We start from the raw sequence: 6,534 nt of genomic DNA on the forward strand, positions 1-6,534 counted from the left end.
AAAACAGAGCATGGCACTTTGTGTTACATACATGTTTTAAAATAGAATTTCTTATGAGGAAATAGTTGTTGTTGTTAAGTGCCACAGTCAGTTCAGACTCATAATGATTCTGTATAGGATTTCATATAGCAGCTGCTGGGTTTGAACTGCTGATCTTGTGGTTCACAGTCCAGTGCTGATCGTCCAGTGCCACACCAGGAGTCCTAAGGAAATACTTTGTAGTTGTTAAATGCAGTTGAGTCAGTTCCAATCCATAGTGACCCTGTGTAGGGTTTCCAAGAAGCAACTCATGAGCTTAAACCACCAACCTTGTGGTTCAATCCAACTTTGCAGTCCAGCACGTTAGTCCACAGCACAGCTTAATTTAGAGAAGGGCAGCCAGGAAAGGGATATCCTGGGGTTTTTCTTAATCTATATTTTGACGTCTATTTGATGGCAAGTTTCTCAAGAAACAAAATTTCCTTAGTTTTACTGTATATTTAAGGGTGAGAAGAAAAGAACAAAGCCATAATGAGATGTCAGTTTCTATTGTCAGATAGTCTCTATAAAGTGATTACTTCCATAGAACAGACTTCTTAGGATTCAAGATTCAAACTCTTGCCTTTACATAATTACAGACTTCTACACTTCACAGATCTCTGGACAACTTGTAAACAACTGACTTTACTGATGCCAGAAATCCTGAATGCCCAGGATATTCCATAGCTTGAATGATCTTCATATTTAAAATTCAGATCTGGATTTATCAAAACAGTGCCAACTCAGAAATCACCTTTCTTCCCGGTTGGGTGAGTAATTCTGAATGAGTATAAAACCTTTTCTCCCCAGTCTCTCAATATTCTCAGCCAACCATGTGTTTGCTGAAACTTTAAGGGAAAAGAAAATACTTGCAGTCCACAGCTAGAGATTTCACCTAAAATGTAAATCTTTCCAATAAGTATAACAGCTGGAATTAAATTTACACTGAATTATGTTACTGATACCAGCTTCAAGCAAGGGAAAAGGACTCACAGATCATGAGTACTTGAAAGGAGATTAAGACATGGAAAGGAAAAGAAGACAAAGACAAATGAGCCCTCAGTGTTGTTTGTGGGGGAGCCTTAATTCTTATTAGCCCTGTCTTTTCAAATCACTGGATGATTGTCAAATGCTGATTTATAGACTAGGCCCTACCTCCACAGATTCTGATTCAGTACATCTGGGAATCAGTTTTTTGAACAAATTGTGATTCTAATTCAGAGCAAATTGAAACTAGGGAAGATATCTTCTGCTATTTTCGTAAATTACCTAGTACCTTATGAGGTTCCTATTAAGTAATTGATACTTTACAATCTTTCTGGGATTACTAGTACAACATGTAACATGCAGGATAGAATGAAACTATGTTAAGTAAATGTTCAATGACAGATACTATTTCCTTGGTCTGCTGACACTAGAAAACTAGAATTATTGTTAATAACTTTTGTCTTTTAATTATAGAGTAATATATGTTGATTATAAATCCTTTTAAAAATCACATCAACAATTTAAACAAATCTCTAGAAAGACCAACACTGAAAGACACCTATATCATGAACATTCTCCAGGTTGTCCAGTATTTATTCAACATTTTATTTGAGAAATATATATATATTTCGTGGAACAAATGTAGCATGATTTATTTTTCCAGTCCTGCATTTGAAGTGCTTTTAGGTTCTGTTTTTACAGTTTTTCTATATTCCTTTCAACAGTATCACAAGCATACTATCTTACGCTGGGTTCTCTAGCGAGGCAAAATCAGTGAAGCTTATATATGTATGTTTAAGGTTTGTATCAAGGAAATGGCTCACACAGTTATAGAGATGGGAAAGACCCAAGTCCACCGGTTTCTGACTCAAGCAGCTGTTGAGTTGATGAACCAAGGTCTCAAGACTGGCAAGTCAGACAACAAACAAGCAGGCAGGTACAGTAGGTATGGCAGGGAAGAAGGCACGGTGCTGATGACTCCGGGGATTGGCGAGTCACTGGCTCAAGTTCAAAGAACCAGATGTCAGAGGACAAACCAGATGCAAGACCCAAACCCAGCAAAGAACAAACAAGCCTTTTCTAAATGTCCAATATAATGAAAGCAGGCCACACCCCTGAGGAAGTGTCCCTTCAATTGATTGGCCACTCACAGTTGATCCCTTCAGAGTTGATTATATAATAGTAGATCTCCTCATGGAGGATAACTTCATCTTAACTGCCAAACCACTGAGAGTCCTGTCCCAGTCACGTTGAAACAAAACCTGAACTATCACACGTAGCCACAAGGATAAATCATTAGGTTTAATAATGCAAGGGTTTTTAAGTTTTAAAGTTTATCGCCTTGCAGAGGCAGAAAACTCTAGTCTTAAAATGAAAACTCATAAAAGCAACACATATTTTAAGAGAAAAAATGACCTTGTGCTATAATGATAGAGAGCAATGAGAAGTCCTTGGCCTTTTGAAATTGAACATTTGAGATATTTTATGACTCAAGAGCGACGTGAGGTTTTTATGACAGAGCAAGCTTTTTGCTGGGGCATGGTTTTGAACATCATGCCACCCAACGCAGGTACACAAGATTCAGTCAAATGCCCAGTACTTGCTCCTCATGTTTATGACTCATATTTTCATTCACAGCCAAAAAATTTCATGGCACAACAAAAGAAAAGAAAAAACTAGAAGACTGTTGAAATGACTGCTTTTATATGGTAAAATGATATTGGTTAATATGATTCAGCAAAAAGTCAGGAGTCTGTTCAAATATTTTTATTTACAACTTGTAAACACCTTGGATGTTTTGACAAAGATTCCATATGTACATCCAGGTTGGAGACAATCAATGGTCTGTTTCTTATGTAATTTACTAAATAATAATCTAATAAATAATAACCTCATGTCCCATATTAGCAGAATTATCTTTAGAAGTTAGGATGGCACGACTTTGTCTCTTGTACTTTGTACATGTTGTCAGGAAGAACCAGCTTCTGGAGAATCCTTGGAAATGTGGAGGGTAAGTGGAAGAGAGGAAGATCCTAATAAAATGGATTGACTTAGCGGCAGCAACAGTGGGCTCAAAGATAACAATGGTGGGGATAGCACAAGAACAGGCAGTGATTTGTTCTGTTGTACCTATGGTCATTTTGAGTCAAGCTGATTAAATACCACCTAACAACAATAGTATCACATATAGCAAACTATAACATATATTGGGTTGTGATATGAATATTTTAGTATTTTAATAAAGTACTCATATGTGGTTAAAAGAAAACTGTTCTTCTCTTCTTGCACTCTATTTGTAATGATGTTCCCTTCATTTTACTAACGTTGTCATTATTATTTGCAGATATTCACAATCTCTATCTGCAATAACTCTTAAGATCGAAAGTTCCAAGGCTTCAGCAAAAATGTTTTTAGGACTTATTGTTAACTCTTTGGTGCCCTCAAGAATGACTTATTTGGTTTTTTAGATCTTGCAGATTTGCTGTCTAACATAAATGTTCTTTGTTTTTACTTCTTTGTTACTGTTTGTTTAGTTTTACTTATTTGTTGTCATACATTTAGGATCTGAGTTAAAAACAGTGTACAACTAAGCAGAAACATGGACACCATGATGTTTCTAATTCATACCAATAAAACTTCTTTTTTTTTTTTAATTATGTACCACAAAACAATAAAATCATTAATATCTTCTACAACCATCTCTACTCACTGTGGTCCTCTTGTTCCTTCAGTGCAATATCTGCCAAAATGCTGCACTGTTATTAATCTTATACATCTGAAAAGTACAGTGAAAAAGAAGAAAGAAATTAATGATAAACACGTTTTTTTTTTTTTTGTTTGTTTCCACTTTACTGCACGTTTGCCTAATATCCTAAAGTTCAATGCATTTCATAGCTTCTGAGTCTTTATCTGGTAGAATCCATGCTGATAAAACATATGGTAACAATAACAACAACAACAACAAAAAAAAACACCACTGATATATAAAGATTGATTTAGAGTTATCTGTAACTACCAGTGGATGACTTCTATTAGGGAGATAGTGATTTATAATAACAGTTCATTTATAAGTGGCTAGCCCTCCGTGACTTAGAGGATAGAATATTTAGGTTAGGCAAAGGCTCATTTTCAACTTCATTTTCAACTTGTTCATGTAGAATAAGGCTTCATATGGAAGTGGCAGTTTCATATCATTTTACCTCTTTCTACCATATCATTCTTTTTATCAATGATCAGCCACAATGGGGACCAGGAATGCAGAGAACGCGGACCCAAGTCATCAATGTGCATTTTAGTATGTACCTCTTCTCTACTGGTTTTCCTTTATCTACCTCTTCATGCTCCATCCTCACATATTTTTTTAAGACAAATGTAATAAAATGATTTGAATTTAGTTCTGAAGTGCTTAACCCATGAAGCCAATTTTTTCAGTTGGATGTAAAGAATCAGTTTATCCAAGCACAGTATTTAACCAGCTCTTAGACAATTTTATTTGTTTTGTAGGAACCAAAGCTAGTGAATGAATCATGAGGGTCAATTTGGGGCAACAGAGTCCTAAAAAATATGGACATGTTCCTTCCTGCTTCTTAAACTTCTCAAACTAGAAATAAGAAAATCAGTCTTAGGCTGCAAATACTGAGTCAGGAAACATGTCCAGCTGATCTAAAATTGCATTAAGAGATGAAGCCCAAATAACATTCCCTTTTCCCATACGTTTCTCACACACATTTCACGTCCTTGACCTGAGAAAGATGTGAAAAAGCAAAGTCACACCATCCATTAATACTTTAAATCATCCATTAACCTCAAACTTGGTTAGGCAAATGGTACAAGCAAAGAGGACATTGTGTTTTTTTCCAACCATACAATGGTAAATCAGAAAAGACATTCTGGGAGGATTCTTACAGGACTTATTAACTAAATAGTGTTTATCTTCCCTTTTTGGCTTACCTACTCAGAACAAGTAATGAGCTCAGAGGATATAAAGCAAATAATGAGCCCTTTCCAATCCTTCCAATTGCTCTGCCACCCACCAGTTCTTTGAATGTTGTTTTCTTAATTTTGTGTTTGTTTGACCTGAGGGCTCCAACTGAACTAAACCAGGGTGGCCAGGAGATGGTTTGGGACAAGCAAAGCAGGTTGCTTTGTTACCCATGTGCCGCTGATGAGATTCTCAGGGATATATACCAATCAACCCAATGCCTCAATTAAGCATTTAGCATGAAAGTTCAGAAAAGTCTTCATTTTGCCTCCCTCAGTCTGTTGCTAGTCAGAAAAGGTAGAGTTTAAAGAAAAATTTTACTATTAAAATTATCAATGGTCTAAATAGTTTCCCCCACTGCTTAAAACTGTCACCTTCTCTTTTGCTGCATCTCAATTTAAAACGCGTCACCACTCTACTTCTACTTACAGTGAAGAGGACAAGAAAATGTTCATTTACTACTATTAGCAAAGTAATCTTGCATACCACAGGGAAGATCAGACTCTTTCCTCTTCTTAAGGATCAAGTCATAATTTTTAAATATCAACAAAGTTTTAAAATTTGCACAACATGAATTTTAAGAGAATGCCAAATATTAATGACTCATAAAAGCACTTAAGATTTTTATGCATGGTAGAGAATCACAACTCACAACACATATTATAAACCTTCTATGTCTTTCAAAGCCTGAGGGGTGAGGACTATGGAAAAGAAAGATGAAACATTGATTGGGGATGCAGCAACAATAAACGTCAAAGTGCATGAGATGTCTATTTTTGTTTTCCTCAAGAAAATGCAATGTGTGGCAGGGAAAAAAATGGGTAGTCGGCTAGCATCTTATAAGCCTTCCTTGTTTTCTTCCAAGAGCATCACATTCCAATAGCAATTTAAATAGTCAAAAGAGAAATTGAATCACACCCTTTGAGGGGGATTCATACTCTGTCATTACAAAGCCTTAATAAACCTATTCCTAACGTTAACTAATTAGTTGTCCAGAACTAAAAATTAATTTTGATGGATTGTTTCAATGTAGAGAAGTAGCCTAACTTTCAGAAAGTTCCTGTGTTGTTTATAATCGTTAAGCCCACTGATTCAAACATGGTAGGAGTTCATCATTCATTACTTCCTTATCCAAATTTAAATAATATTGGTGGTGATGGTTGGTGGTTATATGCTGTGCAGTAGGTTCCAAATCACAGCAACACTGTATAGGGTTTCTGAGACAGTAATTATTTTTTGGGAGGGGAAGTGGGCAGACAACTTTGTCTTTTTGATTTTTTTCAAACCCTCCATTGTGAATTGAGTGAAGGTTCACAGAGCAGACTATCAGTTCCACACTCAACAACTCAAACATTTTGCTTTATCAAAATGACTGCAATCCCTTCCATGGAACAAGAGCCAAGAGTATTTACCTCTATTCACTCCACATTGCAGTCCTCCTTGTGTCTCCACTACTCCTAACCTCCTGCCAATCTCTCTCTTGTTGTACACTGACTGCCCTGTCACCCATATTAGCATAAGTTCAGAAGCAGAAAACCTCATCTTTC

This window comes from Chrysochloris asiatica, unplaced genomic scaffold (genome assembly GCF_000296735.1).
Source record: "Chrysochloris asiatica unplaced genomic scaffold, ChrAsi1.0 scaffold00003, whole genome shotgun sequence".
NCBI lineage: Eukaryota > Metazoa > Chordata > Mammalia > Afrosoricida > Chrysochloridae > Chrysochloris > Chrysochloris asiatica.